Below are 25,313 nucleotides of genomic sequence, written 5' to 3' on the forward strand. Positions count from 1 at the left end.
ATTCCTGCTCCTTCATCTGAGTCAGATTAGTATTTTTAAGTTTACTGGTATGTAATAACTTTATTGTTCCTAACTAGTTTTTGAGTTTGTCACTCTCTTTAACTTACACTACCTGAAAACTGGGCAAAGGCTACGGATAAAAGCCGTAGCTAAATGCCTAAGGCTACGGTTATAGTCCGTAGCACGACCGTAGCCATTAATACCGTAGCCATAGAAACAATATGTACGGATTAAATCTGTAGCAATACTTTCCATACCTCTAAAGTATATACAGCTACGGATTATATCTGTAGCTGAAAGTAGAGTGAGAACCGTAGCGATAGGCTAAAATTATTAACAACTATGGTTTCCAGATAAATAGCTACGGTTAATAACCGTAACTAGTGCCTATTTTTTTAAAAAATAATTAAAGAAAATATAATTATGGCATCTCTTACCATTGTAGTACATGCCTTGATAGATCAATTCATATAAGCTAACATAGATAAATACTTCATGGCTAAATCATTCATTCATTCAATCAAACATAATCATTCATTCATTCAATCGAATACAATCATTCATTTAATCCATTCACAAAAGTACAATGCCAACATAATAGTTATATCTCTATTTTATAAAGTTCTCATTGACAGCAAGATCCAATGCCTTCTCGCAGCCAAATAGCTTCTCAACAATCGCAAGCAAGAACTCCATTGATGTGCCTCTACTGGTTATCAATTTGTTATCAAGTAACACCCTATTCTCAACTTCGCTTTGATCCGAAAGCTTACTGCACATGACTGAAAATCAATTTATCATACAAATAATATAGTCATATGAAAAAGCTACGCCCCGAAACTAAAGAACTAAATTATAGAGAAAGACGACGATGAGATGACATAAAAAAGAAAGACAATACTCGAGAGCATACACTGATCTTCTCATTTCTGAACAAGCAAAATCTGCAAATAAATTGAATACCTTCTTTTTTGAAGAAAATTTAACTCATTCAGCATCCTGGGAGTTCATCTCTTGCCTTAACTACACGGTCTCTGTCATTGCTGTCAACAACAAAAATGAGTCCCTGTGTGTTTTGGAAATAGTGCCTCCATAACGGTCTGATCTGTTTTGAGAGAATTCACAGCACCATATCATTAGTGAAATATAGTATGAAAATGCTTCAACAGTCAAAGTAGGCATGGATTATCAAACAAAATAGACAATGGTGGTGGAGCCCTACCTTGTCCTGACCCCTGACATCCTAAATAGTGAAGTTGATATTCTTGTACTCCACCATATCAACATTAAAACCCGTATTCCAGAAACCCAACAGGAATCATGATATTACTAAAGACCCTTTTCCAGAAACATTAAAGGCAGTGGGGTCCACTGCAGTCCATAGACTGCAAATGGATGAACTCAGTAAACATGAGAAATTGTAATTTGAACCAAACATAACTTGAAAAACTCACATCTGCATCAATAATAGGTGTTTTCCAATGGTGGATGGAATAGTACCAGAAAGCATATTGTTTCTTAGGACTCTATAGAGAAAAGCACAAATCAAATATATATGAGTATCTTGTTTTAAGTTTCTGAAGCATGGATGAAAAAAGAAAAAGCAAAAGATCTAACAGATTAGTATTATTGCATATGATGAGATCATATGGTCTTACAAGTTGGTTAAAGATGTTATATTCTCAATAAAATTCAACGACGAGCTCCCAATAGACACGTCACTGAGCCTCCAACATGATTACACGATTAGTTAAGACTGTTTGGAGAAAAACAATTTGCAATTTTCAAGAGTTCAACTTTAAAATCAAAATGATATTCATGTAGATACATATGAGCTATTTCCTTCTTTATCATGGTTGCACATCATCGGAGTTAAATTGAACCATCAAGTAGCAGGGATATGATCAAATCTACATGGTTGCATTGCAAAAGTCCAACACAAATAATCTACCACTGAACATAGCTGGTGGGAAGACGATGGGAAGAATTTCAACAAACACAATGAACGTCTGAAAAGAGTTATTAATCAGGATAACTAGCGAATTTGGATTCTTGAATAAAATAGAAGACACACCTCCAGAAAAATTGGCTTGCAAAATCTTGAAAAGTAGTGGCGGAATGTTGTTTTCCCCTGCCTGGCTTCCAAATTTTCTTCTACCTACATATATTTGGCGATGGAAAATCCAACCAACATAAATTTTTTCACTCCCATCTTTTAGAAAACCAAAATTTTCATTCTCCAAATTTCTCCTGTTTCCATATCTTTGACCATATCAAAAGTGAACATTTCCTGTACTGCTTCTCTGCAGTATGTAATTTTGCTATGGTTAGAGAACATAGAACATGGTCTAATATAAATAGGGAAAGTTAAACCAATTGACAGATTGGATCGCCCGATGAAATTTGATCAGAAGTAAATAGGAAAAGGCGTAGCTCAGATCAGCCAATGAAAGATTATCTGCAGTTAATAGGAAAAGTTGTGGCTTAGATCATCCAATGAAAGATTCAACAATAAATAGGAAAAGGAGTGGTTAGGATCATCCATGGGTCAAACCTTAGCCTGTGCTTGGCCCACTTACATTCGTGGAATGGTCCAACTGCATTGTGTAGGCAGGTTCATTTTGTTGAGATCCTAAGATTGACCAGAATTGTATTTTCATGATGCACTTAGAGAGTTTGAGTAAATATCTGGCATTAATGTGGCAAGAAATGAGCATGAAAGAAAATGGAAATTGCAAGAATATCAAGTAAGAGAGTTGGTATAGATAATTTACCAGTGCAACCTCTTCATAGTTATCAATTAATAAAGATAGTTTCTTCAATCCACCACTTGAAGTCAAAGCAACTTCCCCTGCTACACCATGTTAGTTTCGAGTTGGACTTGAAAAGAAAGAAATTCAATTTGAAGGAGACTTCCTCATTATGAATATACTTGAGAAAGTAGTTGTAACTTCAAGACTTTCATCTATCCTGGATTAGTTATTTCAATTCAATTCATTAGTACCGATGTGATAACAGTGGTAAGAAATCCAAACAATGCCCTTTTGGTGATATTATCTGGATTCTTTCATTTATATATTTGGAATTGTAATAGAAAATTCTTTGGCTTCTTGTGGTGCTTGATATTTTCAGTTGGTTTGTGGGGCATCCAAACCGTGCATCAAGTAGCCCCCCACCATATGGATGACATGGCGCTTAAATCAGGCCACTAAAACAAATTGGTTGTGCTACTCATGTACAATACAATGGATGGTACAAGAATTGCAAATAGTCCACATGTGTGGCATACATATGTGGCCTACTAGATGAGTGGTCAGGATGCTTTTGGTCCACAGTTCAAACAATAACTGATATGACTCAAAAAATACAGAGTCGTACTGGTTGATCATTTAAACCATGGTGCCATAAATGAGAATGCTTCTATTCACAATGAAAACCAAATAAATTCCACCACTAGTGGAAATCTAAGGCTGTGTTTGGATTCACTATTGAATTGAATTGCAATAACTAGGACAATACATTGAAAGTGGCCAAATTGCAATTTCCTCAACTGTTTATTGTGAAGGACTCCACTCCCAATTGTAATTTCATTATTGCCAAGTTGGAGTCAAGGAAACAAACTACGATTTGAGGGTAAATCCTCCTTCTAAGTACTTAGAAGGTAATTACAATTCCACCATTTCCACTCTATCAAACTAATCATCACAATCCAATTCCTTAGTGCATTCAAACAGAACCAAAAGTAGGCAAAATCACCTAAGGAGAAGGGATTGCCTCATTTACATGGTCTACTTACCTTACCTCCTTCACAGATTATCGACTACATTAGGAACTCTCACTAAATTTAGACAAGTTGCCTTACATTAAGAATACAACAATCCATGCATGCAACAAAACATACAACAAGCGTTGGAAACCCATCCTTAAACACAAACCCATTGAATTACAAATTCAGCCAACTCCTTGTTGTTGTTGTTGCTGTTAACAAAGTTTTGAAAACAGAAAGTCTAGTATATAAAGAGAAAACAGAATTTAAGTGATAATTAATATTTTAATTCATAGCAAAAATTTAAGCAATAAAGAAACTGATTCAATCCTGCAGCCCAGGTTCACCAGAACCACCACATCATAGCTTGTCCCAGTTATTTGGAGTCTCTTTTCATTATAGGAACACACATACAACAAAAAAATTCAGAAACTGTCTGCTCCTCCCCTAGATCTCACCAACATCTTCTCTTTTCATCACAGGAATACACATACAACAAGAAATTCAGGAACTGTCTGCCTCCCTCCCTATGATCTCACCAATATCTTCTCATTATGGAAAAACACAAAAAAATAAAAAATAAAAAATAAAAATCACCATCCTAAATTTCACTAACTATCCTCCCTCTCTCCCCACTTCCATGAATTCATTCATGTTCTAAAATGCAGAGAGACCACCTTTGCATTATTTAAAAAAAAAGGCTAAAAGATTAAATATGAAAAAACACCCACTAGATGTTCTTTCCCATGGAACATTCCTCAAGAACCAGTTGATCTCGTCCGGACCTCTACAATGGCTGTCAAAATTCATTCACTGGATTCTAAAAGAAACAATGCTAACAAAATCTACACAAATAGCCGCAGCTCACTTAAAAATGAGGAATGTCTCTGAAGACGATGAATATTTTGCTCAAGTAATGATCAGTGGCCTAGAGTTGTCCAATGGCAGAAGTGTGATTTAGTGCAAGGAAAGACATAAGAACAAAAGAATGTACATTAGATAGCTATGTGACAAGGATGTGCTCCACATGTTGCACATTAGTGATGAAGTAAAATAGGTGTAGCCCCCTTTAAAAAAAAAAACAAATCCTCCATGTGATCCACTCCTAAGCACAAGTGACATCAAAAAGCTGAAGTGCTTGTAGGCCTAAATTTATGTGCAATTGATCAAAATCCTGCACACGTAAGGAATAAAAAAGTAAAAAAGGATAGAATATATGAATTAAAAAATAAGCCATTAATTGCAATGTTGAAACAATATAACAGAGCTATCAATAGCTAGATGGGCCATTCAACATACAACATTCAACAATTAAATATTTGTTTAAACTACTCATCCATTTATTCAATCCACTAATGAAACAATCAATCATGAAAGCACAATACCAACAAAACAGTCAACACCTATCTATTTATTCAATCCTTATAAATGTCCACAAAGAAAGGATATTTGTGTTTACTTGAACTACACGACTGTTAGAAGCAAAACCATGTATTGCTAGCCTTGAATGTATAAATTACTAAGAATATTTCAAAAGAAACTAATGAAAATTCTCACTACCTGTTTTGGGGAAAAATAGCAGAAGAATGCAAGGATAGGTAGTAGATACTAATATTTGTAAATTCCAGTCTTAATTCAATTTATGATCCACATATCTATGCATTTGATACATTAATACTGATTTAATAAAGGAAGATGCCACTAATATGTGTGAATTTAACTCTCCATTCAGATTATGGCTCAGTGGAAGCCATCCTGCTAGTCAATCTTACACATCACTTCCAAATGCAACACCAGTAAAGCAGTAAACAGTTTCCTTACCAATGCTTAAAATTATAAAATAGAAATGTAGTATAGCATCAACAGTATAAAACCACGATTCCAAAACCCATGAAAAGAAAAGTAGCAGATATGTTATATTCATATCATACCATTAACCAGCGTCTTCAACAAAATCAGGCAGATAGCTTCAGCCATGATCTGCAAAGTTTTCTCAATCATATCAGCATGGCAGCTGAGACCACTTCTCATCACATTGTTGCTGAACTGTGCAACATTCGCTACAACAAACAAAACAAATATAGCCGTAATGACTGGAAGGAAGTTTAAAAATTATATAACAGGTGTGTTCATAACTAGTAGACAGATAAATGAATGCTGAAGCGAACCAATAACCATGGATATATCATAAACGGTAAAAAGAGGCTCTTCTAACATCAAAATGCAACCACTAAATAACAAAAGAAGCTTCTTAAATATTATGAATGATCCTAGGACATCCATCTTTCCATTACAACCTTTACAACTTATCAATTCAGAAAGATTAACAGCTATGAGACAGTCAGTAACCAAATTGTTTGGACTCCTATTTCAAAAGAAACATGATAGGTTATGAGAAGGAGCTCATTACTCTGTTGAGGGTTAGATCTCTCAAGACAGGACAAAATGATATAGAAATGGTTGTCTTCTAGGAATTTTTCATAAAATCCATCTATGGGAAATTGGACGGAAGGGGATACCCTGCATTAAAAAGGCATCATGTTTGGAAATGCAAGGAAAGCAGATTCGGCAATGAAGAGGACTATTCCTTTTCCGTCAAAAGGAACCAAAATCACAATTCCACTTGTTGATGTGAATGCCATAGCAATTTCTGGATGAAATCAATTCCACCGGACTGCGATTTCAAGACTCCCAAACACATTCTCGATTTCAATACTCCGAAACACATACAATATTGGTGTAGCCAAATGGGTATTAAAAAATAAAAACAAATAAAAAAGAGGGCAAAACAAATAAATAGAAGAAATTAAACAGGTTGCAGCATACCAAAATCTTCTCTGATGATGCAATCTAACGAATGCGCTGATGATGATTTTTATGTTTAGAACAATGGTGCGGGAGAGAGAGAGAGAGAGAGAGAGAGAGAGAGAGAGAGAGAGAGAGAGAGAGAGAGAGAGAGAGAGAGAGAGAGAGAGAGAGAGAAGAGGCGCGGGAGATCGAGAGTGAGAGAGAAAGGGATGGACGGGAGAGGGAATGGGGTTTTTCCCAAAGGAGGGGAGGGAAAGAATGAAACATTTCATGAGAGAGGGAAAAGAAAAAGGAGCGCAATTTCCGCATTTTGCACCTGCTACGGACCTGCTACAGTCTAAAATCGTAGCTAAAATCCCCTTAGCCGTAGCCATTGTGTCGTCCGTCATAGCCCCTCCACGTTCACACGTCTGGCGGGATCTTGATGGACGGAATTTTGAAGGGCTTTGTGGGGTCCATCTTGATGCATTTGAAATATCCACTCCATCCATTAATTTTTTTAATTTTTTTTATAGGGAATGACCCTAACAACTAGGCAAATCAAAGGTCCAATTGAACCACACCATCAATCAATGGTAGGTATTAATCTCCACTGTTTCCTAACGTGTGGTCCACTTGAGCGTTTAATCTAATTCTTTTTTTGGGCTCCTGCCCTAACATTCTCTTTCAAAATGGATAGACATATTAGATGGAGCACATAAATTTTAATGGGCCTCATAGAGTCCCTTATGGGGCTATCCCATGTTGAATGAACGTGTGAATGTGGTAGCTTTTGCTACGGTTTTGGCCTTTATAGCTACGGTTTTAAGCCGTAGCAATATAGTTATGATTGATATCCGTAGCTAAAAGCTAGGATGGTCCGTAGCCTTTGGTCATTTTTTTCGTAGTGTTAGCTCAGTTTATGAATTATGTGTGTTGCTTATGCTAAGTTCTCATATCTTGACTAGTTACCTCTCATATTTCTCATTGATTATTTCTCCTCAACCATCTAATTTGTGCTTCCTTTGTCATATTGTGATAAAAAGGGGGAGTATGGATATGTTATGGATATGTATATGGATATGGATGTTGTCATGAGGAGGGAGATTGTATTGTATGGTGTTTTATGAGTATGTTACTTAGGGGGAGTATGTGCAGAGGTGTGCAGATGTGGACTGAATATTGATTTACAAGTCTGCAGGATGCCGGTTGATAACAACTGGTGCATGATTCTTTAATCAGATATAACAACTGGTGCATGATTCTTTAATCAGATATTCTGTGTTATGTAACATATCTTGAAAGTGTGTTTTGTCAGTAATTTGACAAAGGGGGAGATTGTAAGTGCCATAGTTTATAGCCCTTTGTGTTGTTAAATTTGTGGTGCCAAAGACACTGTTATGAAGCTTGCATCTGTGAAGAACAATGCTCTACTCAAGATCAACTTAGGTTGACAAGCACTGTTCACAAGTCAAGAATCTCAAGAAGCTTTCAATTTCAACCTCAAGATCTCAAGAAGCTTTCAAGTTCAATCTCAAGATCTCAAAAAGCTCTCAAGTTTAAACAACAGCAAGACTTCAAGCTCCATTACTTTCAAAGGTCACTCGTCTCTAAAGTTTCAATGTCCTTACTTCACTATTGAGGTATGACTGACCTTAGGTTGACCTTTAGAGTAGGCCATTTTGGATAAATAATTCATATGTTTTATATAAGTGAGTTTGGTCTGTTCTAAGACTAGTCCTGGACTTTGTTCGACTAGTCCTAGCACTGTGTTGACCTGTCTAAACATTTCCTGGATCAGTCGTAAGTTTGTTATAAAAATTAGAAATTTTCTGTTAGGCTTTGACTAGTCCTGAGGACTGTTTGACCAGTCGTAGGAACAGTGTCGACTGCATCTTCGACCAGTCATAGACCTATGACTCAAAGAACAGCGTTGAAATTCGGCCACCTACGACTAGTCGAAGGGATCCTACGACCAGTCGAAGGAGACCTACGACCAGTCGAAGGAAACCTATGACCAGTCGTGAAACTACTAAATCTTATCATGCCCGAAGTTACAAATATCTGTTGGTTCTATGACCAGTCGTAGAGGTCCTTAGACCATTCGAAGACGTGATTTGCTCACCTATAAATAGAGCACAAATCTCAGAATAAAACATGCAATTCAAGTTAATTTAATTCGGTCTTCTGAGAGATAAGTCGATGCTCCATTTAAGCTAAGTGTGCATATTTAATATTCTCTTTCTTTAGCTTTGTTAATTGATTTTGTTTCTTGCATTCCAATCTAATCTGAAAAGAGGAATTGTTGTTTTCCTTTTTCTGGAATCAAAATCAATTAGAGCTAGCCCTTTTGTTTTAATTTAAAATCTATTAGAACCTAGAACCATTATAAAGTGAGTATTGGACATTGAACTTTGACATTCAAATCTCTACTCCGACTTGGTTCTTCTGGGCTGCTACAACGAAGGAGAAAATCAGGTATTTTACAATTTGTGTAATTTACATTGTTTGGTTTTATTTGAGGTTAAGACAGAAAAATCTCAAAGTTGTTGGTTATCTGAGGAGAGCCAGAAAACTCAGAAGTGAGGGTTTTTGAATTGTGTAAGCCCTTTGAAAAAGACACAATTGTGAAGGTTTTGGGTGAACCTGTGAAAACATATTTGATAGTGAACGCTAATATCCCCTGTGTGAGGATATTAGGAGTGGAGTAACATTCTGTGTGGCTATTGTTTAACAGTTGGTGAACACACAGGCAAACCACTATAATTCTGTGTTGTGGATGTGTGATTTATATTTCCTATCTTTTATCATTCAGAATTGTGGAATGTATGTGTGGATGAGAATGTTGTAATAATTTAGATTTACATTTCAGCATTATATTTTTACTATCTCTTTATTACGTTGAGCTTCAGTTTCTCTATTTGTTCTAGAAAGAAGGTTGTCCTACCATAAATTTGGTTTTTGGTGTAAGGTTGTCCTTAGAACAATTTTTATTTCTATTTTTCTATTTTAGGTTGCCTTTCATCCGTATACTGTGATTGGTGTATAGTGCTATCTATTCTTTGTTTCATATTCCACTGTATTTAAATTTAATTTGGCATAGTCCTATTCACCCCCCCTCTAGGACATATAGCTTGGCCATTTCAAATATAACTTTTAATTGTTTTCTTTCGTGTGGGCCACTCGAATGATAGATCAGTCCGGGTGCCTAACGTGGGAGTAAATTTTACATGTATATGGCAGTGGTCAGTGTGCCCCTTAAAAATCAATGGTGGGCAACATCAACTAACTATTCCTATATTTTTTGTTGATTTATTAGAAATTTACTCAAAAAACACAAAATAGAATTAGCGATGGTCTTGGTCCGTCGCAGTTTGCTGTCGCAAAATTGAATCGATGGATCGGAGCCGTTGCTAAATTATGACGGATTTAATCCGTCATTAATTAATGACGGTGTTCTAAAATTTGGCGACTGGTATGGTCTGTCTTTAGCCACAGGAGAAGATTAGCGATGGTCTTGGCTTGGCGCAGTTCGATATTGCAAAAAATGAAACGGCGGTTCGAATTCGTCGCTAAATTTCAACGGATTCAATCTGTCACTAATTAAGGACGGTGTTCTAAAGTTTAGCGACGGTTATGGTTCGTCGCTAGTCACAGGAGCATATTAGCGACTGCCTTTATCCGTCGCAGTTCGTTGTCACAAAAATGAAATGATGGAGTGGATTTGTCGCTAATTAACGACAATTTCTTAAATTTAGCAACGGGTATGGTTTGACGCTAGTGAAAATTTTTGCAAATAAAAGAAAAAAAGCTATTTTTTGTTTTTGATTCCATTGCACCTGATGATCATTCTTTATATCAAATGCATGCTAATTCAATCTTATATATGACAATGTAGTACTTTTGTGTAAAGTTGATATTAAAGTCTTTTTAAGTACACAATTATTATTGACTTAGAAGCAAACTTCTTGTTCTAAGCATTTTGATTTTTGTTTGTCGAAAATAAATGATAGATAAAAAAGTAAGAATCTTACCGACTTGCGGCAATGCATGGCTTAAGGGAAAACACCCAATTCCTTGAATTTCTTATCAAGGCAACTACCAAGAGAATAAAATGTCACAAATCTCAAGAAAGAACATAGGTAGATTGATACTGTATCTATTTCCTTCGGAATCATCCACTCGAACTTTTTTCCGTACTCCTTTTTGCAAGTATGGTTGTCGAAAGAACCTTTTTTTTTCTCTAGTGAAAACCAAAGATTCTAATAAAATTTTCAGTTATTTTCACTTATTTTTAGCTGGTGAATCTCTCTGATTTTAATTTTTCTTAAAACCCATTTAAGGATTCTTTCCCTTATGCTTTGCTAATCGACTAAATTCCATGTTAATCCGATCAAAATTGCATGACATACAACTAGAGTTGGAGAATGTTGTCACGCCCCAAACTCAGAAAATGGGCTCACAAAATTTCTGATTGCCGAATCCAGCGCCCACGGCCTCCGTAGTACCCCATTCTCGGATTCCGACACTTACATGCCAGATTCCGATCCTGGGATCCTACAAGGAGGATTTTCAGTATGATTTTTTTTTTTGTAATGGAGCATAACCACAAGTATAACCAAGTCACAAAACAACATCACCACATATCCACTATATCAAAAACTTTAAGTACAAAGCGGGAAGGGAAATATAAGGTGATAAAAAAGCTCCAAAATGATCAGATGCGCACTCCTGCCTCAATGCTGCTGCTGTCCAACGACACCTGCACGCAACGGTCGTGCATAAGCTTATAAAAGCTTAGAGGGTGGTGTAAGTATGTGTGCAAGGCAAGCGCCAAGTGTACAATATCAAAGTAATGAGAAAATATGTGGGTAAGTCCACAAATGTAATCTGCTATACCAAAACGATGTGATGCAAGGCATGAATGCTATCGGCCATACCAAGGCCATGCGATGCAAGGCTTATGTAGCCAAATGTCATACGCGAGATGCAAGGCAAGCATGCCAGTCCTCATCAAGTACACATATCAGTACAGTTCCTCTCTGGATATCACCGGGGTCTAGTACACCTCACACTAACTGCCTCCTCCCTAGCTGCACAGACAAGTAAGTGGAATAGACCTCACTATCCGCCTGACCAGTAGTCTGCCAGTACCTACCCGGCTCGTCGATAGCGGACTCATTTGTGAGCTGGTCAAACTTAGCCTAGCTTATAGCCCCCTCACTCGGGCAGATAAGGCCACACCCCCTTCCAATTGACCACGATACAGTGGGAGACGCGCCCTACTGATATTCAACACTGAGGTGCTCGTGTATCCACTCAGTTTAGACATTGGAGCATCTCCTGGTACCGAAAAGGTTCTAGGACTTTCACTCAAGGACATCCTAAGTACCCACAGTGCTAGAACCAAGCATTTTCGGTATCCGATACGGCCATCAACGATGTATCTGTGGAGCCACGGCCCTGATGTTGCCAGGGCATGCAGTGATCACGACACACAATGCGAAATGCATGAGTCACACCGTCAGTCACGCAGCAATCCTGCATGTACCACGTGATCATGTGGGGCACTTCGTCTCATAAGGAGTCCCGTAAATGTCTCAGCCCAACGGCGTATGCTACGACCAAACATTCCTCATATCAAGCATACATATGATGCGTATGGGCATGAATCATGGAGTTACACTAAGCATGTTATAAGGTGATGAACTACCCTCACAATGAAGGTGGGCCTAGATGGCCTACGCACAACAAGTATGGGCCTATGAATGGGCCCAGGGAGATTTATAATGCGGACATTAAACCAAAATTATTCTTACAATGTGGACGTCAAACCAACATTGCTCCCAAGGCATGGCCCGCCACAAACCATGGAAAAATCACGCATTGCAATGGACCCTAAGGACAACCCGTTGGGCCTTGACCCATGGGCCTTAGATACATCAAATGGGCCATATTACGTGGGCCTTACATTCATCAAATGGGCTGCATTAATGGGCCTCACCAACGGGCCTTATGTACATTGCAATGGGCCATAACCCATGGGCCTTGAAATACATCACAATGGGCCTCGTAACATGGGCCTTATGTATATCAGGTGGGTCACACCAATTGGGCCCCATATGTACATCAAATGGGCCACAACCCAAATAAGAGTGGTGACAATGATTTCCACCATTTAAAGTTCCTAAAGCCCACCATAACATATGTTTCCTCTCCAACCTATTCATAAATTAACATAGTGATATATGAAGTGGAAACAAATAATAGCTTAACAGGAAACTTGGCCCTTAGAAATTTTGAACGGTGGACATCCCTGTCCACTACCTTAGATGGTGGGTCCACTTGGACTATGGATCTGACTCATTCTTAGTCTCATGCCATAAAATGATCTTTCAAAATGGATAGACGGTTTGGATGCCACATATGCATCATGGTGGGTCCCACTGTCCAAACAGTGGATGGTGGTGAGGTCACAGAGGTCCCACCGTCCGCTGTGAATGGCGTGCATGAACAAATGCATCCTAGTAGGCTCCACCGTCCGCCTGGACAGTGGGAATATAACACACATATCACCGTGGGTCCCACGTGGGGCCCACTATAATGTTTATATGCAATCCAACCCGTTTATAAGGTCGCACGTACCTGGATGAATGGGAGAAACAAATTTCATATTGATTCAAAACTTTTATGGTGACCAAAAGGGCTCCAATGGCAGACGTTAAATCTCCACTGTTTCCTGTGATGTGGGCCACCTGAGCATCAGATGGGTCTGAGCTTTGGAGGGCCACGTTAGGAAGTGGCCCACCATATGCATGGGTTGGATGACAAATATACATCATGGTGGGGCTCACGGCTGGGACCGTGGGTCCCTGCTCATCCGCCCGCCCGCCAGCAGCAGTGTCAGCTGCTGCATGTTGTTTTTTTTTTTTTAAATCGCATTTTATCACGGTTTTTCATACATAGGGCATGCTTAAGCTGAATCAAATCCAGCAACTGGATTCCATGGCCCGATACCGTCCAAAGGAATCCAATATCCAGTATGTTTTAGCTTAAGGTGGCTCCTAGTCGATTTTTAACGGTAAAAATCAATATTTTCTTTGCTATGGCCCACCAGAAAAATCGAATTAACATCATTTTTCGGCTCAACGCCTAAAATGATCCGTGGAAGGGAATGGACGGCGTGGATTGAATACTTACATCAAGGTGGGGCCTACACAAGTAGCCCACACAAATAGCCTTGAACCAAGGCTAATATTTATGTTTTCCTTTTAACGTCCTGAACGCTGGACAGTTTTGGCATAGTACATACATTTGAGGTGGGCCCCACCTATGGACGTGGGCCACCAAAAGAAGGGGTTGGATGGCATGGGAAATACATACATCAAAGTGGGGTCCATCCATGTGGGCCACACAACTACATCATCACAAAAAAAAGGAAAAGAGAGAGAGAGAGAGAGAGAGAGAGAGAGAGAGAGAGAGAGACGCGTGATGATGGAGGGACCCCGGCACTATGGGCCCTCCCTTGCATGATTTATAACATACATCAAGTGGGTCCCATTTCATATGGACCCATCGATCAAAATCAATGGTGGAGATCCTTTCTCCACTGAAATAGAAGGTCTAGATGACCCCTTTCAAGTTAGAAAATAAACATCATGATGAGGTCTATGGAGAATGGCCCCATCATGGAATGATCATGAAGATCAAGGTGGGCCATCGGCCACATCTTAGGGTCCGAAGTGAGATTCATACCATTGATCGGTAGGCCACACTTGGCCCATCATAGGAACATGAAATCTAGCCTATAGAAGCACCCACCGTTCGATCTTCTCAATCTGTTGGAAAGCTGGTCTCCTTGTGTCTCACTTTTATGGTGGAAGATGAGATTTGAATGGTTAGGATGATGGATTTTTGGGATGGAAAGGTAGGCCACCAAAATCACTTTTTTTCTCACTTGGGATGGCTTGGACGTCCACTTTTTTTCTCTTTGGTTCCTTGGAAATTGTGTAGAGAGAGAGAGAATGTAAGGAGAGAGAGTGATGGGTGATGGAGTGATGGATGTGAGGTGAGTGATGGGTTGACTTTGGTGGTTATTTAACTTATGGAGAAAGAAAGCATGGGTGCTCTTATACTTGACATGAGGTGATGGATTGATTGATTGATGGGACATGTCGTAGAAATTCTCTTGGGATTGCAAAAGTGTGGTATTTTCTTTGAAATAAATGCCGGCCCACATCTTCTGGCCAGGGTATCGCATCGGTGCGTGAGTCGCGGCGTTAGAACCGCGGCAACGGTGTGGTCGCAATGATACAAGTCTCAAATTAAACTGACTCAATTCTATAAGATATGACTTAGGGTCGCGCGCAAACGTCGATTATCAGTCGCAGGTTGTCGGAATTTGACGGAAAGGATCGCGGGAGTCAACGAAATAGTACGGACTAGGATACGGGTCTTACAGCTCTCCCCACCTAATAAAAATTTCATTGTCAAAATTTAAACTACCATCGCAACTAACCATAACTCATAAGGGAATAGCAAACATAACATCATATATAATCAAAACATAATACATCATACAATCAAACATCAAAAAGATGAGGTTAACGCTCTTGAATCTTTGCCTCGCGCTGCTAAGACGCCTCATCCACATTATGATGACCCTACTACACCTTCACCAAGTGGATGACCTTGGTTCGTAAGACCTCCTTCCGATCGAGGATACGAACTGGCTGCTCAATGTAAGAAATGTCCTCACGAACCTCCAACGGCTGCCAATCAATAACAAGCACGATCTCTGACCCACACTTCCTCAATATAGAGACATGGAAAATGTTATGGACACTAGACAACTGAGGTGGCAAGGCAAGCCGTTAGGCCACGGCGCCAACGCGCCCTGTGATCTCGAAAGGTCCTATAAATCTCGGGGCAAGCTTGCCCTTTGCTCCAAAACGAACCACACCCTTCATGGGTGAGACCTTAAGATACACATGGTCCCCAATGGTAAACTCCAACGGACGACACCGACGATCAGCAAAACTTTTTTTCCGGCTCTGAGCTGTGCGCATCCTCTGCCTGATGATGTCGATAACCTCTGACGTTTGTTGCACAAGCTCGAGACCCAAGAGACGCCTCTCTCCAACCTTGGTCCAACAACTCAGAGATCTGCACAGTCTGCCATATAATGCCTCAAAAGGAACCATGCCAATGGTCTCCTGATAGCTGTTGTTGTACACGAATTCAGCCAATTGCAGGTGCTCGTCCCAACTACCCGAGAAATCAATCGCGCAGGCCCGAAGCATATCCTCAAGGATCTGGTTGACCCTTTCAGTTTGCCCATCGGTCTGCGGATGATACGCGGTGCTTAGCTGCAAATCAGTGCTCATCGCTCTCTGGAAGCTCCTCTAAAACTGAGACGTGAACCTCGGGTCTCAGTCTGAAACGATCAAGACAGGAACACCATGTAGTCTCACGATCTCATCAACAAACATCTTGGCGAGCCGGTCCAAATGCCAAGTCTCACAAATCGTAAGAAAGTGTGCCGACTTCGTCAGACGGTCCACGACAACCCAGATAGCGTCATGACGGCACTGAGTTCTCGATAAACCCATAACAAAATCAGGAGATATGTGCTCCCACTTCCACATCGGGACGCTCAACGGCTGCAAAAGACCAGGGGGTCTCTGATGATCGGCCTTGACACGTTGGCACGTGTCACACTCGGCCACAAAACTGGCTATCTGGCGCTTCATCCCCGCCCAAAAATACTGACACCTCATATCGCGATACATCTTCGTCGAGCCAGGGTGGATAGAGAACTGCGATCAGTGTGCCTTGGTAATAAGATCTCGACGCAACTCAGGAATATCCAGGACACATAATTGGCCTCTGAAGCGAAGTCCACCATCAGAACCAATCTGTCAATCTGTCTGACTCTCAGATGCTGCCTCTACTCGGTAATCCTGTAACGACTCGTCTGTCTGCTGAGCCTCGATCACCCTTGCGACAAGAGAGGGTTGAATCGACAGGCTCGATAGCTGAACGATAGATGACTGTAGACCAAACTCGAAGTCATACTCTGCTATATCCACGAGCATCCTCCACTCCTGAATCATCATGTGTGTGACCAGGCCTCGTGGCTGACCGCTGAGGGCATCCACCACCACGTTCACCTTGCCCGGGTGGTACTGGAGATCAAAATTATAGTCCTTCAGGAGTTCCATCCAACGCCTCTGCCTCATGTTCAGCTCGGACTGAGAGAACAGATACTTCAAGCTCTTGTGGTCGGAGAAGAGCTCGAACCTCACCCCATAAAGATAGTGCCTCCACACCTTTAGTGCGAAGACCACTGCTGCCAGCTCCAAATCATACATAGGGTAGTTCAGCTCATGGACCTTGAGTTGACGAGATGCATAAGCCACCGGTTTCCCGTGCTGCATTAGGACAACACCCAAACCAACTTGCGAGGCATCAGTAAATATAACAAATCCATCACTCCCAGAGGGAAGAGTGAGGATAGGAGCGGATGTGAGGCGGTCCTTCAGCTCCATAAATGCCTACTCACAAGTGTCGCTCCACACAAACTCGGCACCCTTCTGGGTCAACCTGGTCAATGGATCTGTAGTGCGAGAGAATCCCTCAATAAAACGTCGGTAGTAGCCCACCAAACCAAGAAAATTATGGATCTCGGATGCGTTCGTGGGCTGGCCCCACTGATGCATGGCATCATTCTTCGAGGGGTCTACGGCGACACCCTGCCTCATCACCATATGACCGAGGAACTTCACCTCCTCCTGCCAGAACTCACACTTCTCCAGCTTCGCGTGAAGCTGGTGTGCACGGAGGATCTGCAATGTAATCTCTAGATGCCTCTCATACTCCTCACGGGTCCTTGAATATATCAGAATGTCATCGATGAACACCATAATAAACTGGTCGAGATACGGACGGAAGACCTCGTTCATCAACTGTATGAATACTGCGGGCGCATTGGTCAGTCCGAAGGACATGACCTGGAACTCAAAATGACCGTAGCGAGTCCTAAAAGCTGTCTTTAGGATATCCTCATCTCGAACCCAAACCTAATGATAACCAGACTGCAAGACTATCTTCGAAAAGAACTGCGCCTCCTGCAGCTGATCAAATAAATCATCGATCCTCGGAAGCAGGTACTTATTCTTGATCGTGACCTTGTTGAGCTCGCGGTAATCTATGCAAAGCCTCAATGAGCCATCCTTCTTCTTTACGAAGAGTACCGGCGCTCCCCACGGTGAACTGCTCGGACGAATAAAGCCTAACTCGCGCAACTCATCCAACTGCTTCTACAATTCCCGTAACTCTAACGGTGTCATACGATACGGAGCCTTCGAAATAAGCACGGTACCAGGCACAAGATCAATCTGGAACTCGGTGTGTCGATAAGGTGGTAACCCCGGAATCTCCTGGAACGCATCGGGAAAACCACAAACGACCGACAACTGGTTAATACTTAAAGCAGCTGGCTCCTCAACGGCATACGATAACAGGCAAGAAAGCTACTCTCCTCTGGGCTCGGTAATAAACTGGAACTCTGGCACGCCAGGTATACAGAACGTGACTATCCTCGCGGAGCAGTCCAATATAGCGTGGTACTCGGCGAGCCAATCCATGTCCAAGATAACATCAAAATCGGACATCGGCAACACAAATAGGTCCGCAGGCAAAAAGATATCCCCAATCAGAACTGGGCAAGACGAATAAAATCGGTCTAATACTGCAGTCTTCCCTAAGGGCGTCGATACTGACAAACCCTCACGGGCAGACTCCATGGGCAAACCAGTCGATTGGTAAAAATCATTGACCACAAAGGAATGCGATGCACCAGAATTAAATAATACACGTGCAATGCATGCAGAAACAGGGAGAGTACCCTCGACGATCCCTCCTGATGATTGAGGGTCCTGCTGTGTGACATAAAATCTGTCCTGGGCCTGTTGGGGAGGTGCAGGTCCCCTCTGAGGTCTTTGCTGATGCTACTGCCGCTATGATGGCCTGATCTGCTGCCTCTGCTGCTGTGGGGGAGGCCCTGGAGGCTGGTGTTGTGGTCGCTACTGTTGCTGTGGTAGATGTCGTGGGGGCTGATGCGTTATCCTCGGCTACTGCCGCTTTAGATGGGGACACCCATGCATGTGATGTCCTGTCCTACCGTACCCAAAGCAAGTACCTGCGAACGGTCCCAGATGTGGTGCTGGGGGTACTGCTGGTGCTCGAAATGTTGGACGGGTCATGCATCGCTGCTGTGAACGATGTTGCTGCTGCTGGGAACTATTAGAGGGCGCCTTCTTCTTCTGATCTCCCCTCTGGTCATGGGTTCTCTGTAAACTGGCCCAATCTGACTCATAAATCTGTGCCCTCTTCATGATCTACTCAAAAGTCAGAAGCATGTGTCCAATCACACGACTCCTGAGGGCAGGACGCAAACTATTCTCAAAATGGCGAGCCTTCCACCCCTCATCATCAACAAGGTAGGTCGCGAATCTCGATAGCTCGATGAAATGTGCCTCATACTGGGAAACTGTCATATCTCCCTGGAATATAATCTTAAACTCTAATGCGCGCTGCTATCGCACATGCACGGGAAATAACTTTCGGTCAAACCAGTCTACAAAGTCCTCCTAGGTTCACTCAAAATCGGCCGTTACCGATCGGGCTACAGATGCCCACCAATGTTAAGCCTCACCCTGAAGAAGGAATACAGCTAATGGGACTCGCTGCTGGGTCGTACATCTCATGGTGTCAAATATCTTCTCCACCTCAGAGCACCATATCTCTGCTGTAATAGGGTCAGGCTCGCCCCGAAAATGCGGAGGATTGTACCGTTGAAAGTCCTTGAGAAGGGCGCTCGCACGCTCCTGCTCAGCCTCGGCTAGTGTCACAGTGGGACGCCTGCTCTGCCCCTAAAGAATAGCAGTCATCGCCTGAAGCATCTGCTGCACCTGAGTGAAGGAACAAGGGCCTATCACCCTTGAGAATTCTCAAAGGCATAAACATTAAGGGTTTATGTCAAAAAATTGCTAAGTCATTCGGACTCGAAACCTATTCATTCTAAGTTCATAGCAGATATGTGATGTGATCTCAGGTATTCCCAAGTTATGCTCTGATACCAACTTCTGTCATGCCCCAAACTCGAAAAATGGGCTCACAAAATTCCCGATTGCCGAATCCGGCGCCGATAGCTTCTATAGTACCGCATTCTCGAATTCTGACACTTACATGCCAGATTCCGATCCTGGGATCCTATAAGGAGAATTTTCAGTATGAATTTTTTTTGGTGATGGAGCATAACCACAAGCATAATTAAGTCACAAAACAACATCACCACATATCCACTATATCAAAAACTTCAAGTACAAAGTGGGAAGGAAAATACATGGTGATCAAAAAGCTTTAAAATGATCAGATGCACGCTCCTGCCTCAACGCTATTGCTGTCCAATGACACTTGCACGCAACGGTCATGCATAAGCTTACAAAAGCTTAGAGGGTGGTGTAAGTGTGTGCGCAAGGTAAGCGCCAAGTGTACAATATCAGAGTCATACGAAAATATATGAGTAAGTCCACGAATACAATCAGCTATACTAAAACGATGTGATGCAAGGCATGAATGCTATCGGCCATATGAAGGCAATGCGATGCGAGGCCTATGTAGCCAAATTTCATACGCGAGATGCAAGGCAAGCATGCCAGTCCTCTTTAAGTACACATATCAGTACAGTTCCTCTCTGGATATCATCGGGGTCTAGTACACCTCACACTGACTGCCTCCTCCCTAGCTGTACAGCCAAGTAAGTGGAATAGACCTCACATCCGCCTGACCAGTAGTCTGCTAATACCTACCCGGCTCATCGATAGCGGACTCATTTGTGAGCTGGTCAAACTCAGCCTAGCTTATAACCCCCTCACTTGGGCGGATAAGGCCACACCCCCTTCCAATCGACCACGACACAGTGGGAGACGCGCCCTACTGATATTCGGCACTCGGGTGCTCGTGTATCCACTCGGTTTAGACGTTGGAGCATCTCCTGGTACCAAAAAGGTTCTAGGACTTTCACCCAAGGATATCCTAAGTGCCCACAGTCTAGAACCAAGCATTTTCGATATCCGATACGGCCATTTACGATGTGTCTGTGGAGCCACGACCCTGATGTCGCTAGGGCGTGCAGTGATCACGACAAACAATGCAAAATGCATGAGTCACACCGTCAGTCATGCAACAATCCTGCATGTACCACGCGATCATGTGGGGCACTCCGTCTCATAAGGAGTCCCGTAAATGTCTCGGCCCAATGACTTGTGCTATGATCAAACATTCCTCATATCAAGCATACATATGATGCGTATGGGCATGAATCATGGAGTTGCACTAAGCATGTTATAAGGTGATGAACGACCCTCACAACGAAGGTGGGCCTAGATGGCCTACGCACAACAAGTATGGGCCTATCAATGGGCCTAGGGAGATTTATAATGCAAACATTAAACCAACATTATTCTTACAATGTTGACGTTAAACCAACATTGCTCCCAAGGCATGGCCTGTCATAAACCATGGAGAAATCACGCATTGCAATGGACCCTAAGGACAACCCGTTGGGCCTCGACCCATGGGCTTTAGATACATCAAATGGGCCGTATCACGTGGGCCTTACATTCATCAAATGGGCTGCATTAATGGGCCTCACCAACGGGCCTTATGTACATTGCAATGGGCCATAACCCATGGGCCTTGAAATACATCACAATGGGCCTCGTAACATGGGCCTTATGTATATCAGGTGGGTCACACCAATTGGGCCCCATATGTACATCAAATGGGCCACAACCCAAATAAGAGTGGTGACAATGATTTCCACCATTTAAAGTTCCTAAAGCACACCATAGCATATGTTTCCCATCCAACCTTTCCATAAATTAACATAGTGATATATGAAGTGGAAACAAATAATAGCTTAACAGGAAACTTAGCCCTTAGAAATTTTGAACGGTGGACATCCCTGTCCACTACCTTAGATGGTGGGGTCCATTGGACTATGGATCTGACTCATTCTTAGTCCCATGCCATAAAATGATCTTTCAAAATGGATAGACGGTTTGGATGCCACATATGCATCATGGTGGGTCCCACTGTCCAAACAGTGGATAGTGGTGAGGTCACAGAGGTCCCACCGTCCACTGTGAACGGCGTGCATGAACAAATGCATCCTAGTAGGCTCCACCGTCCGCCTGGATAGTGGGAATATAACGCACATATCACTGTGGGTCCCACGTGGGGCCCACTATAATGTTTATATTCAATCGAACCCGTTTATAAGGTCGCACGTACTTGGATGAATGGGAGAAACAAATTTCATATTGATTCAAAACTTCTGTGGTGACCAAAAGGGCTCCAATGACAGACATTAAATCTCCACTATTTCCTGTGATGTGGGCCACCTGAGCATTAGATGAATCTGAGCTTTGGAGGGGGCCCACTTCAGGAAGTGGCCCACCATATGCACGGGTTGGATGACAAATATACATCATGGTGGGGCCCATGGCTGGGATCGTGGGTCCCTGCTAATCCGCCCGCCCGCCAGCAGCAGCAGGCACTGCCTGCGCCTCTAACAGCAGCAGCGTCAGCTGCTGCATGTTGGTTTTTTTTTTGAAATCATGTTTTATCATGGTTTTTCATACATGGGGCCCACTTAAGTTGAATCCAACCAGCCACTGAATTCCATGGCCCGATATCGTCCAAATGAGTCCAATATCCAGTATGTTTTAGCTTAAGGTGGCTCCTAGTCAATTTTTAACGGTAAAAATCAATATTTTCTATGCTATGGCTCACCAGAAAAATCGTATTAACATCATTTTTCGGCTCAACGCCTAAAATGATCCGTGGAAGGGAATGGATGGTGTGGATTAAATACTTACATCAAGGTGGGGCCTACACAAGCGACCCACCCAAATAGCCTCGAACCAAGGCTAATATTTATGTTTTCCTTTTAATGTCCTAGATGCTGGACAGTTTTGGCATAGTACATACATTTGAGGTGGGCTCCACCTATGGACGTGGGCCACCAAAAGAAAGGGTTGGATGGCATGGGAAATACATACATCAAAGTGGGGTCCATCCAAGTGGGCCACACAACTACATCATCACAAAAAAAAGGAAAAGAGAGAGAGAGAGAGAGAGAGAGAGAGAGAGAGAGAGAGAGAGAGAGACGCATGATGATGGAGGGACCCCGGCACTATGGGCCCTCCCTTGCATGATCTATAACATACATCAAGTGGGTCCCATTTCATATGGGCCCATCGATCAAAATTAATGGTGGAGATCCTTTCTCCACCGAAATAGAAGGTCTAGATGACCCCTTTTCAAGTTAGAAAATAAACATCATGATGGGGTCCATGGAGAATGGCCCCATCATGGAATGATCATGAAGATCAAGGTGGGCCATCGGCCACATCTTAGGGTCCGAAGTGAGATTCATACCATTGATTGGTAGGCCTCACTTGGCCCATCATAAGAACATGAAAATCTAGCCTATAGAAGCACCCACCATTCGATCTTCTCGGTCCGTTGGAAAGCCGGTCTCTTTATGTCTCACTTTTATGGTGGAAGATGAGGTTTGAATGGTTAGGATGATGGATTTTTGGGATGGAAAGGTGGGCCACCAAAATCACTTTTTTTCTCACTTGGGATGGCTTGGATGTCCACTTTTTATTTCTCTTTGGTTCCTTGGAAATTGTGTAGAGAGATAGAGAGAGAGAATGTAAGGAGAGAGAGTGATGGGTGATGGAGTGATGGATGTGAGGTGAGTGAAGGGTTGACTTTGGTGGTTGCTTAACTTATGGAGAAAGAAAGCATGGGTGCTCTTGTATTTGACATGAGTGATGGATTGATTGATTGATTGATTGATTGATGGGACATGTCGTAGAGATTCTCTTGGGATTGCAAACACGCGGTATTTTCTTTGAAATAAACACCGGCCCACATCTTCCGGCCAGGGTATCGCATCGGTGCGTGAGTCGCAGCGTTGGAACCGTGGCGATAGTGCGGTCGGAATGATACAAGTCTCGAATTAAACCGACTCAATTCTACAGGATATGACTTAGGGTCGCGCGTAAACGTTGATTATCGGTCGCAGGTTGCCAGAATTCGACAGGAAGGATTGTGGGAGTCGACGGAACAGTACGGACTAGGATACGGGTCTTACAAATGTAATATAAAACATATGAGGATCCTAGAATGGTTTTGGGTTTTAATTTTTCTTAAAACCCATTTGAGGATCCTAGAATGCCTATTTGTTGCATTTTGAATTTCTTGCACTTGATAAGCAAGCAATTATTGTAAAGAGAAGTAAATGCATATAGCATACAAGTAATAAATAAGACAAGCAAAAGTTAACACCATGAAGACTATGGTTAAGGTTTTGAGTAACACAACCATGTAAAGGAACTGAAACAAGAGCCAAAACACGGTGGCTATGGAGAATAATTCAACTGTTGAAACTTGAAAACCATGAAATTTAGTTAGAATAATAAGAATAGCAAGAAGGCATACAAACTTGAAAACCATGAAATTCAGTTGTACAAGTGTGATTTATTCAAATAATGGATCAAATATGTAAGGGATCCGGTCCATTAATTGAACAAATATATTACCCTGTAATCATGTTGTGTAAAAAAAAAAAAATTTATTTTCTAATTAGTAGTTAAAATAGTTAGAGGAGAAATTTGGATAGTTAAAAATGTATTACAATGGTCCAGATTTTACTTGCATCCGTAGGTAAAGCAATAGGTATATTTTGTAACAAAAAATTATAAATAATATCCAATTAGCATGCCCATTTGATAAATGGTCCATATCTTTAACATGTGTACCCATCTTTATTAAGTAGGATATAGTATACACAATCTCTCCCGGAGATGTAACGTATTCACACCAAAAGTTTTTTTTCCACCAATTTAATGCCCAGCTAGCTGCTAGTTGTGTGTGAGCATTTCTCATATATATATATATATATATATATGGGAAATTGTACTATGAGGTCGACCTCATGGGAACTTCCCATGAGGTCGAGCTATGTGGGCCCACCGTGATGTATGTCTGACATCTACCCCATTAGTTAGATGCACCATTCCATGGTGGGCCACTGGCTTAAAAATCAAGTCAATCCATGACCTGGGTGGGCCACACCACATACAATAGTCGATAAGGGTCACCCTCCCATTAAGACATCACAAAGAATGCCCTTTGTGAGTGGGATTAACATTGTCTCTTATGGGTGGAGCCTTCCCACACTAATCAAGAATGAAGACCGACTAATTTATCTGATTTTACTAATTAGTTTGTCATAGCCTCACTAAGCTAGCCACATAGGTAGGAAACATTGACATTACTCATATTCCAAGTTACGAACCTAGTCACACCTAGTATGTGACAAGGTTAATTATATTTTTAAATAGGATTGGTAAGCCACATGCACTTAAGGGAGCCCATTTACACACCATGCATGTGGCAAAGAGGTACTCATGTTTGTAATCTACCATCTACCGGTTGGTATTGACCATGTAATTGTCCATATTCGACCTTGCAACTGGTAACCATGGTTGGAAGATCGACGGTTACCTTAGCGGGCACCCACATGCAGTCGAATCCAGGTCCAAGCCCTAAAAGAATGAAACTTCAAAGTAAAAGGGTAGAAGTACATGACGACCCAACCTAATATGCCCATTCATAA

General features: G+C 41.8%; 1 long non-coding RNA gene across 3 annotated transcripts; it reads right to left on the reverse strand.

Annotated features, from left to right (window-relative positions):
• Positions 1–575: 575 nt before the first annotated feature.
• On the reverse strand, positions 576–1,856 carry LOC131253948 (uncharacterized). Of its 3 annotated transcripts, none has more exons than XR_009175380.1 (4): positions 1,659–1,856; positions 1,223–1,526; positions 964–1,105; positions 576–782 (listed from the first exon to the last, which is right to left on the reverse strand). It is a non-coding gene; the product is annotated as an uncharacterized LOC131253948 (long non-coding RNA). The 3 variants fall into 3 exon arrangements; XR_009175379.1 differs by having other exon boundaries at positions 576–772; positions 1,618–1,856; XR_009175378.1 differs by having other exon boundaries at positions 1,618–1,856.
• Between the last annotated feature and the right edge of the window lie 23,457 nt (positions 1,857–25,313).

This window comes from Magnolia sinica, chromosome 8 (genome assembly GCF_029962835.1).
Source record: "Magnolia sinica isolate HGM2019 chromosome 8, MsV1, whole genome shotgun sequence".
In the NCBI taxonomy this organism is placed as follows: domain Eukaryota; kingdom Viridiplantae; phylum Streptophyta; class Magnoliopsida; order Magnoliales; family Magnoliaceae; genus Magnolia; species Magnolia sinica.